The sequence below is a fragment of the Dysidea avara genome, chromosome 13, assembly GCF_963678975.1.
Source record: "Dysidea avara chromosome 13, odDysAvar1.4, whole genome shotgun sequence".
NCBI lineage: Eukaryota > Metazoa > Porifera > Demospongiae > Dictyoceratida > Dysideidae > Dysidea > Dysidea avara.
Genome location: NC_089284.1, coordinates 13,925,272 through 13,936,820, shown reverse-complemented (window position 1 = coordinate 13,936,820; position 11,549 = coordinate 13,925,272). Strand labels below are relative to the sequence as shown.

At 38.5% G+C, this 11,549-nt stretch overlaps 3 long non-coding RNA genes across 4 annotated transcripts; 2 read left to right on the top strand and 1 right to left on the bottom strand.

The window, feature by feature from the left end:
- Positions 1-408: 408 nt before the first annotated feature.
- On the bottom strand, positions 409-2,897 carry LOC136243331 (uncharacterized). The gene is made up of 3 exons (XR_010694850.1): positions 2,652-2,897; positions 2,367-2,597; positions 409-857 (listed from the first exon to the last, which is right to left on the bottom strand). It is a non-coding gene; the product is annotated as an uncharacterized lncRNA (long non-coding RNA).
- A 6,235-nt stretch (positions 2,898-9,132) lies between these two features.
- Positions 9,133-9,922, top strand: LOC136242826 (uncharacterized). 2 transcript variants are annotated; one of them, XR_010694654.1, is made up of 4 exons: positions 9,134-9,457; positions 9,503-9,614; positions 9,675-9,763; positions 9,813-9,922. It is a non-coding gene; the product is annotated as an uncharacterized lncRNA (long non-coding RNA). The 2 variants fall into 2 exon arrangements; XR_010694653.1 differs by having other exon boundaries at positions 9,133-9,614.
- An 18-nt stretch (positions 9,923-9,940) lies between these two features.
- LOC136242825 (uncharacterized) lies at positions 9,941-10,634 on the top strand. Its single transcript, XR_010694652.1, has 4 exons — positions 9,941-9,960; positions 10,018-10,074; positions 10,128-10,189; positions 10,246-10,634. It is a non-coding gene; the product is annotated as an uncharacterized lncRNA (long non-coding RNA).
- Positions 10,635-11,549: the final 915 nt, after the last annotated feature.

The window sequence follows — 11,549 nt, the reverse complement described above, 5'->3', positions numbered from 1 at the left end:
AATGTGGCATTTCCTGTAGCAGGATATGTGCAGGAAATTTACAGGACAGGTGACATTTCCAGCACATATCCGGGAGATGGAAATGTACAGGAAATTTGCAAATTTCCTGTACATTTCCTACTACATGATAGGGCACAATTTCCTGCAGATTTCCTGCACTGGACATATGAAATTTCCTGCAGATTTCTTCTATAAGGTATTTATGAAATTTCCAATACATTTCCTCTATACAATATCTATGGAATTTCCTATAGATTTCCCCTATACAATATCTATGAAATTTCCTGTAGATTTCCTCTATACAATATCTATGAAATTTCCTATAGATTTCCCCTATACAATATCTATGAAATTTCCTACAGATTTCCCTTATACAATATTTATGACATTTCCAACAGATTTCTTCTATACAGTATTAATGAAATTTCAAATACATTTCTTGTACAGTATCAATGAAACTTATACATGTGGTAAAAACTGTAAACAATAATATCTACATGGTATTACAATATATACATGTACACAGTTTCAAGGGTATAGTATAGCTACAAGTTAGTCACATAGTACAGTACCATATATCAGATTTTGTGACCCATCATGAAATTTCTTTTGCTTGGGACAAAGTGTGATCACCTGTCCTGAACCTGTTTAATTGACTACCATCTTTATCATCATATCAGCATGTTTACTCCTTAAGCTTGAGTTATAACTTTCATTAGCTCATCGTGTCACTCCTTGCTAGATGTCTCTCTGCTCTCTTGGTGTATCGATGTCACTTAATATCTTCTTGATTGATAGCTATTTCCACCTTGCCCTTAAGTTCGGCATATTACAGCTGCTCCACTTTATTGAAGTTTCTGCAAATTGTATAATGTAAATGAATGCACGGTATAATGCACATTAACAAAAAAATGCAACCTACACTACAATATAACTATTTTTCTTGGACATTTAAGAAAGTTGAACGATACAAGATTACTGAAAACAGATCCAGTGTAACCATACGAAAAATGTTTGTGGTCAGGGCCAACAAAATAATATGAAAAACTGAATACATTAATACTATGCATAGAAAACACATTAATAGTAGGACCTAATGTATTTCGCAGACTGGACTCGCAGACTGGACTTGCAGACTGGACTCGCAGACTGGACTCGCAGACTGGACTCGCAGACTGGACTCGCAGACTGGACTCGCAGACTGGACTCATGCACTGAACTAAACAGCTTCTTAACAGTTATCCAGGCATTATCTAGCTCCTGTACCACTGGAAACACCATTATCAAGCTAAAACTGTTGAAGCTGCTCTTCCTACAAAGTTACAGAGTTCGCGAATGCACTAATTTAATAGAATGTTTACAAAACATGTGTACTTGTGCATACTAGCAGTGGTGGAGGCTATTGTAGTTGCGTAGGATTAATTCCTTTGCTGCTTTACTGCTTAGTACTAGTGGATAGGCTACTGTGAATGACCAGAAGTAAATACTTAGCGATGTTGCTAGTATTGCGCTATCCGCTTAATGCTGCCCACTGAGCTAGTTTACATCTAAAAATATGTTGTCACTATATAGACTGTGGCTATGTGTAGCCTATATCTAACTATTTATGCACTATTAATACGTCTTGTAAATATTCTAATAAATTAGTGCACGTGCGATATCTGTGACTTTGTAGGAAGAGCAGCTTCAGTAGTTTTAACTTGACATTAGTGTCTACAGTGGTACAAGAACTAGGAAATTCCTGAATAATTGTTAAGAAGCTGTTTCTAACTTAGTGTGAGTCCACTCCACAAAATACATTAGGCCTATTAGTAGCAGGTTGGCAGCTATTCTTGAAAGCTAGCTCCTTAAGTGGCTGAAATACAGCAGAATCAATACCAAAATCTTTGGCTGGCTGTTGAAGGCCATCCACCACTGATTCTCATGAAGCGAGGTCCTCGTGTCAAAGCCAGAAAATGTGACTAGAGCCTGACAGGGCACCCAGAAAACATAACCTCAAGAAACCAGTTTTGAGCATCAAAATCGCCGGATAGTTTGATAGTGTAGCTACCCACTAGAGGTGGTCGTTCAATTTCCCCTGGTGTATAATTTGGATCTGCTTTCTAAAATCAAGTTAATAATGGTAAAGTACTGTGTGGTATTATGTTCAATCCAAATGCACCTGGGAGTGCATACATACTACTCAAGGTACTACTTAGCACAATTACTGTAGGCAAGATATGAGCAATGTAGGATATAAGGTTACACATATTTTGAACAGGATGTCTGTTTGTGGCCTTGTTTAATGATACACCACAGAATAAACACATACTACAAACAAATACATAATTACAAACAAGACTTGTAATCACAAAAGAGAACCTCACCTACAGACCAGGTGACACATCAACGACATTCAGTAACAGCTCAAACTCAATTGAAGGTTGGCATCCTGAGGTCCGATGGACTTTTTCAACAGGTGCTATAGTCTTAATGATGTTCACCATCTTGGCAAAGCTACCATTCTCTTAATATATCTGGTGATACATTCTGCTGACGAGTAACACTATATTTATCTCCAGACATACTACTGTATTGATGAGTGTGATTTTGATAACCTGGATATAATAAATATTTGTGTACTGGACTAGGCGACTCTAAATGATGCCTACCTTGTTTTCCTGCACCGAGTTGTAGTAAGAAGAGCTTGTTTGTTTCCTCACATTAGAAGCAGTGGCAATAATACCATTCCTTTTCAAATACTTATATGGAATTATAGCTGTTAAGGTAGGCGGGTGATGTGCGAGTAGTGACTTGAGTCCAGAACCCCTCGAGGCGAGACGGCCGCTTCACTGGCATTCTTTTATTTCACTACTTGCTTGCGGAGTCTTCTCTTTCTCTATGTCACAGAAGAACGCTTCGATTCTCTCCAACTTCCTGCCAGCACCTGCCAACGTCGCCATTTTTAATGTTCCCGCGCAGCATAACAAACGCCTCAACTTTTGTCAGAAAAAAACTATTAAGTTGCGCGCTTAGGTTAAAATCGATCGGTTAAAATTCTTGCTCTTTGCGACCCACCCGACCTTTTACTCTAGAAGAGAAAGAGAGTATCTTCCCTCATAATATGTACAGCTAGCTAAATATTATACGTAGCTATACCATAGATTATATAGAGGGCTATAATCTATGGTTTTAAACTCTAGTCAGCGCACAGACTAACGTACGAGAAGCCATACAATTGCACGTAAGAGTTTGCTACTTGATATTATTTCAGCCCTTCAGTACACTCAGACTTACTTCAAAGATTCTGTTGAGCAGCATGCAACTGTCAGCACCCAACTAAATTACGTTAAAAATGCTTTCAGATTGCTGCATCTCAGGCTTGAGTGATGATTTTAAAATTTTCCTGGTGGAGGGGGGGCCTGCCCCCAGACCCCCTTGAAAATATGCTACAATTGCTATGCCCTCAACTATGGTGGTCCACCCGCCCCTATTTTGCCAGAGCCAGCCCTGCTTGGTAGTCTTGTTTGGTTACACTTTGGTTCACACTTATCAGATTTGACCAATTTAATTGTTCAGGACAAGTAGTGCAATATGGATCCAGAGGCAGAGATGGTTTCAGTGCCCAAAGGTGATTAGTGCTGTGAGCAACTGGCAATCTGGCTCAGTGCCCGAGACATGCTGAAACACGTAGTAGCTACTGTAATACATGAAGGAGTTGATTATATAATTACAGGGGAGGATCCAGACTTTTAAAAGGGGGGGTTCGACTTTAAATTGCAACTTCAGTCTAGCTGTAAGTTTGCAACTTCAGTCTAGCTGTAAGTTTAAGATCAAAAAAAAAGGTCATTACCTGCTGTCAATAGCTGCCCCTCACCATAGATACCCTCACCAACTACATTTCCTTATTTATAACTGCATGTATACATATAGCTTGCTACACTGCTCCTCAAAAGACTACTGTGACTTCTCTAGTAGAGTATCTCGAGTAAGAGAGGCTCTTCTTTCAAAAGGGGGGTTCCATGGAACCCTTTGAACCCCCCCTGGATCTGCCCCTGAATTCGATACAGAATTTTGCATATATGATCAGCTTTGGCTACACAGCATGTGCAATTCCCACTGAGCCAAACTGGAAATTGACAAATAGCTACACCAAAATCTTTTAAGTGCATTCTATGTAAGTAATTATGCATCAGATGTAAAGCAAAAGCACACATCACAATGTCGACCCCATTTGATGTGGTGTCAAACTCATACATTATGTAGAGTCGTTTTTCTACGATAAAGTGTGTGGGAATACTACCTTAAATAGACATATACTTCTTGTAGCCAATATAGCTCCTAATGGTGTTCAGTCCCCTTCATTGACTCATTGTCAATAGTCTCTCAACGGACCACCCTATAGTTTGTGGCTGCTGATAGTAAAATATCTGAGTTGAGTTAGCTACATATACGTATGCTGGTGAGAATTTTATAAATTTATCCCAGAAATTTTATTGTAGGTGTAGTGGCACAATGGATCCTAGCCACTACTGCTATGATCCAGTAGCAGTAGTGGCTACTGGATGGTAGCTTCATTGGTTTCGTATACATAATTATGTGTTGACCTGGTTATAGTGGTACTCCTCTGGTAAGAGTAGAAAGGTGTGTGCTGAAGTTCCAACAGGTACTGTAGAAAATGTATGGGAGATGAGTTTCCCAGTTCGCTGTGTATAGAAAATTGTTCCAGCTCATCGATAAAATAATTTTTTGCTTATTGTGAGATGACACATAACAGCCTATAATATTATTTAATTTTATGGTGATCCTGTGTAATTCATAATACAAAGTGACGTATTTATGCAAAGGTTGCTTGTTTTCTGTTTTGTGCCATGGTTACTAATGGGGCTCAATAGAGAGTGTCTGGAAAGCCACCCATTTGTTTGTTTAACCATTACTAGCACTTACAAATTGTGGCAAACCTATTATATCAAACAGCATGTAGCATTTTTTGAGCTGTAACAATTTGTTATTACATATATAGGTATATTGATCACGAGATTAAAGTTTGGTGCATGGGTTAATTTCTATATTCTGCAAGACAACAAAAACTGTGAAGTGTGCGATAGAATTTTCAGTGGATGCAGATATATTCATGTAATAATTCTACCTTTAGCTACCAGTTAAACTGCATAGTACAAACTGAAAATAAAATTATCGCAAAATTCTACAGTAATTTGAGCTGAAGTGTAACCATATCAATTTAAAATTCCATAGTAACTTCAAATCAATGACAGTAAAAGTGGCACGTGTCAAACTTATATTACATGCCTAACTGCAAACTACCATAACAGGTGATATGTACTAATACAGAAAATGCGCCAGAAATGTAAACAAATTACCTTGAAATTTCCGCATAACTGGAAATCACCTGGACAGGTGGTATGTACTAGTACAGGAAATGTTCCAGAAATGTGAACAAAGAACTCCTAGACAAAATAATAAATATGGTTGTGGAATTTCCTGCACAACTGGAAATTAGATGGAAGAGTGATATGTAGAAGTACAGGAAATGTGTCAGAAATGTAAACCAAAAAATTTCCTTGACATTTCCAGTTCCAGGAAATGTGACATTTCCTGCATGAGTGGAAATTGCCTGGAAAGGTGGCATGTATTAGAGCAGGAAATGTGCCAGAAATATGAGCAAAATATTCCTTGACATTTTTGAAAGTGGCATTTCCTGCAAAACTGGAAATCACTTGGAAAGGTGATATGTACAAGTACAGGAAATGTGTCAGAAATTCAAACAGAAAATTTCCTTGACATTTCCTGTACCGATATAACCACCGGAAATGTGGTATTTTTTGCTGTGAAAGTTGAAGAGCAAAAAAAAAAAAGTCACAACAATAATGGCTGTCCTTTACCAAATGTATATACTATAAAGTATATAAAGATCCTTATTCATAGCTTCATAGTTAAACTACACTGCATCAAGAACACTATGACTGCTTTATTAGAGTGACTGCTCTATTAGAGTATCTCGATCTTGTGTGCAATTTTTTGAAAGGGATGAAGGAAAGGGGGGGACGTGCCCCAGTGCTCCCCCTCCTTGATCCACCACTGACTGTAACCAAATGTAAAACAGCTCAGTTATATAGAGAAAGACTTTATGAAAGTAAAAATAACTGGTAATTTAAAGAGCTGACATCTGGAGCAGCCAAGAATCAATCTAATTATATAATTACCAAAGTTTTTTTAATCCATGCAAGAACACCTTGGCTGTAAAACAAGTGCACCAATGAAAGTAATTGGCGATTGAAATAGCTGATATCTGAAGTGGCCAAGAATGAATGTTGATATATAACTACGTAATTGAAATTTAACAAAAAAGTTTAACATTGAACCTATATCTTTCAGCTGTGTTCTACATTCACTCTTGCTGCATCCCAAATTGATTTCTTTAATTCTAATTGGCTGGTAATTTGGCCACCTTTTTGTTCTACACACTGTTAAAGTGGCCAAATTACCAGCCAATTAGAGTTAGAAATCAATTTAGGATGCTGCAAGAGTAAGTACTGAAAGATAAAGGTTCAATGTTAAACTTTTTGTGTTAATTTCAATTAATTGTATATCAACATTCATTCTTGGCTGCTTCAGATATCAGCTATTTCGATTGCCAGTTACTTTCATTGGTGCACTTGTTTTACTGTCAAGGTGGCCAAATTACCAGCCAATTAGAGTTAAAAGTAGGGCTGAGTGATACTGCCATTTTAGTATCACGATCGATACTAAAGCCACTATTCACGATACTGAATAGTTCACGATACTTACAAATAAGTCAATCATAGCTGGTGCTACACAGTGTATTGCTCAGCATTCCTGTAGGAAGTCTTTAAAGGTAGTACCAAACTAACTGTTTACAGCAACAGTTATTGTAACACAAGCTTTGGGGTTATGTTATGGTATTCACACCTCCCTGCAGGGGTAACCAGGTGGGTAGGCTTTATCACTTAAAAGGATTCTTAGCCAAGTACTGCATAAGAAGTGGGTGTATGGATTCAGTGGAATGGAATGGTAGATTGGAATGGTGGAATGGAATGGAATTGTGGAATGGAACGGTACTTAGGTAATTTCAATTAGTGGTCACTTCTTTATAAAGACCACCCTCTAACAAAGACCACCTCTTTACAAAGACCGTTTAACTTTAGTATCTGAATTGTTGTGTTATAAGACAGATGAATTGTGTGCCACATGTTATGTCTACAAAAGCCAGTGATATCAAGACACATGGTAGTGTCTCGTGCGGCCTAAGAAGCTGGTGTACAACACCCGTGAGTACATTGACAGGAAGAACGAAAACGTAATTTGCGCACCTCTGTAGCTCTGTGCTGCCTTGATGAAACAAGAAAATTTCGGCTGTGGACACGCCCTCCAATTTCAGTACTCCACATTCCAAATTTGAGCAAAATCGCTTTAAGCGTTTCCGAGATATGCGACTTCAAAAGTTGGGTTAGTTTCTTAATTTTTCTTCTTTTCGCACACTTGCACAAACTGCTATAAAACATGAACGCCATATCCGATTGCCTTGACATTTGGCATGCTGAAAGGGGATATAAAGGCGCATCTTGGTACCAACTTTGGCTGGAATACGATAGACAGGCAAAGAGTTATTAGTGTTATTCATGAAAAATAACACCAATATATTGTCACGCCTACAGGGTAAACCGCTAATGGGAAGAAGCTGAAAATCGTTGAGTGAATATGTTAACTATTGAACCTCAAACCTTTTGTGGTTTGAAAGAAATCGAGCTAAAAACCAGGAAGATACAATGCAAAAAACCAACAGTGTGTAACAATTATGAAATCGAGATTAGCTAATAAAAAACTACTTCTTGCCATGCCTACCAGAAAAACCGCTTGGGGTAATGCTTTGAAAATCACTGTACAGATGGAGTAATCATCTTAGAAAGGCTTTTCAATGTTGTAGAAGAATCAGACTAAAGACACAGAGTTATAACACAAAATCCAACTTGATGTAGCAAGTGCGAGATCGAGATACTCTAATAGAGCACCTAATAGAGCAGTCACCCTGAAGAGAATTCAAGAGATCAGCTAGAAACAAGTAACTTGTATAGACATCAGCTACAAACAAATCACCCTGTAGAGAGTTCAGCTACAAACAATTCACCCTGTAGAGAGATCAGGTAGAAGAAGTTACCTTGTAGAGAGTTCATCTACAAAGAAACCACCATGTAGAGAGTTCAACTACAAACAAATCATGCTGTAGAGAGATCAGCTAGAAGAAGTTACCTTGTAGAGAGTTCAGCTACAAAGAAACCATCACGTAGCAGTGGCGGATCCAGGGGGGGGGGGGGGGGCACAGGGGGACACGTGCCCCCCTTCCTCCCTTTAAAAATGCATATAAGATTGAGATACTCTAATAGAGCAGTCAATCACCAATCACTCTAATAAAGCATACACAGTGTTCTTGAGGAAGCGTAGCTTAACTATGAAGCTATGATGAGGATCTGAACAAGGATCTTTATATACTTTATAGTATATACAATTGATAAAGGACAGCCATTATTGATATCGACCTTTTTTTTTGGTCTTCAACTATTCAGCAAAGTGCACCCCCCTTTCCAAACTCTGGATCCGCCCCTGCATAGAGTTCAGCTGCAAACAAATCACCTGTAGAGAGTTCAGCTACAAACAAATCACCCAGTAGAGAGATCAGCTAGAAGAAGTTACCTTGTAGAGAGTTCAGCTACAAACAATTCATCCTGTACAGAGATCAGCTAGAAGAAGTTACCTTGTAGAGAGTTCAGTTACAAAGAAACCACCATGTAGAGAGTTCAGCTACAAACTAGTGACCCTGTAGAGACATCAGCTAGAAGAAGTTACCTTGTAGAGAGTTCAGTTACAAAGAAACCACCATGTAGAGAGTTCAGCTACAAACTAGTGACCCTGTAGAGACATCAGCTAGAAGAAGTTACCTTGTAGAGAATTCAGCTACAAAGAAACCATCATGTAGAGGGTTCAACTACAAAACAAGTGACCCTGTAGAGACATCAGCTATAGTACGTTCGTGTTGAGCTGAATCCTGGGTTGTTGATTAAGAAGCCATACGAGATCAAAGGCTTTAAACATAATGTTTATGACGCATTTATTCGTAAGCCCATGTTACGGGCGCGCACTTAATTGTTGAGAATATGGCGTCCAGTGCACCGTCAGCAAGTGCGGAACGAAACCCTCTTGGAAAGAAGTTAGACAGCCAAACGAAGTACTTACTTATGAAACTATGGGAATACTTTAAGCAAGAAGCGAAGAAATGTAAAATTTCTATCAACATCACGGAAAGAATCTCGAATGCCACCGGTATTGTATGTAATGCCTTCTTTGCTGGGTTTTGGCATACATTACGCCACGCAGAGATTTCAAGGACATCCATTAGAATGGAGCACCCCAAGAAAGGTGGTTTATTTACGCCAAGAAAAAGGTACAAAATGCACTTTGCACAAGCCCGCTCAATTGTAATCGTCAGGTACAAATGTTCACGAGTCCATGTTGATGCAGACAGTTTTGACCCAGATACTATCAGACAAGATCCATTCATTGTACGGAAGGAAGGAAATCTATCGCTCTCAAAGATTTTGGTAAGTTAAATTTTGAAACCTGGAACTTTGTCACGTACTCCATCTTAGGCAAAACTTAAGAATGATGGTGTTTTCTCTGGGGATAGAACATTGCTTTAAAGAGTGTTGAGTGATATGGGATTTAAGTACAAGACGATTAATGAGAAGAGGTTAGCATTGAAACTGTTTGTGCTTTAATGTTACTACACGTATATGCAGGGTATGCTATGAGCAGCCCTGCACAGTCCATCAGGATCATAAATATTAAAGACGAACGAGGTGCAACAGAACTGAAGGAAGACCGGTTCTATATTTGGATGAGACTTGGGTAATGAAGAACTTACTTACTGGGCTTACTTCATCTGATGTAAGATTGTTTGATATTTGCAGCATTGGTGTTACACAACTTGATTTTGTTCCCCAGGAGTCATCAGGTAGCTGGGATTAAACTCTGTGAAGTACATGAAAATACAGATGAAGTGTAAGTGTGTGCACTTTAATTAAAAAAATATCATTGCTTTATTGTGCTAGCAGAAGTTGAACATACCATCCCTTGTATATTAAATCAGTGCAGGAGTGTTTGGAAGTCACTACAGGTACTATCAGCCCAAATTCATACAAACAGTATTATTTCATTTGTTGAAACTTTTAGAGTTTTTTGGGAATGTAACTTCAAAAACAAAATGCTGGCTGGAAAAACTGTGTACATGTGTGGCGAAGTGATGAGAAAAGGATTAAAATGACAAATTGACTAAATGGGAACAGAAGACAATAGTCAGCTGTGGTGAATGTGAAGTAAAATACATGTTGTTTGGCTCACTTGCAGGAACACCAATGCTGCATAACAGATTTTGAGCTGTTGTAATTTGGTTTTTTTCTCTTTTGTGGCTGAAGAAGTTTTTTACCTGAATATAAGCAGGCCACTTATCTTCTAAATATAGTGCAACAGTGGCCCCAGCTCTTCTACTTACGCAACTCTGTTTCACACACACAAAATCTGTTTTATTTTTCTTGTAAAGTGTATTACAGCCTCTTACATAACGGATGGTGAAATCATGCGTGTTGAGGGTGGGTGTGTGACGTCTGGCTTCGCCACAAACATGTGTCAACATGACCATCAAAGGGCCGCGCTTTAGAGGCTTCCCCATTGAAAATGTATGGTGAAACTTTACAGTGTCATAACTGGAGTGTCTTATATTCGAATGAAGCGCTTTTAATATATTTTTAGCGGATCGAGAAGCGCTACATATCAAGCAATACAGGAGGCCCATGCGATGTAGCAATCGTAAGTTATTAATCGTTTTTGAGGGTTCAGCTCAACGCGAACGTACTATAGATGAAGTTACCTTGTAGAGAGTTCAGTTACAAAGAAACCACCATGTAGAAAGTTCAGCTGCAAACAAATCACCCTGTAGAGACTTCAGCTAGAAAAATTCACCCTGTAGAGAGATCAGCTAGAAACAAGTGATCCTGTAGAGAGATCAGCTAGAAGAGGTTACCTTGTAGATAGTTCAGCTGCAAACAAATCACCCTGTAGAGAGATTAGCTAGAAGAAGTTACCTTGTAGATAGTTCAGCTACAAACAATTCACCCTGTAGAGAGATCAGCTAGAAGAAGTCATCTTGTAGAGTGTTCAGTTACAAAGAAACCACCATGTAGAGAGTTCTGTAATAAATATATGTATTATACATATAATTTGTACAATACTAATAAAATCAGAAATATTTAAAGTATTTAACATCTGCTTCATCTTTTCTTCCTCCTGTGGTAAAGAAAAAAAGATAGGTTAAAAAAGCCCCAAAGCCGGCCATAGTCCAGCTTTGGGGTATACAAATACAAAAAGAAGTGAAATCTAATCCAAAACAGCCAAGCTGTAAAAAAAGAGTGCGGCCCTCAAAAAGGCTATGGTGAAAAAAGATGTGAAATCCAAGGTGGCGGCCAAGAAATGGCTGTGAT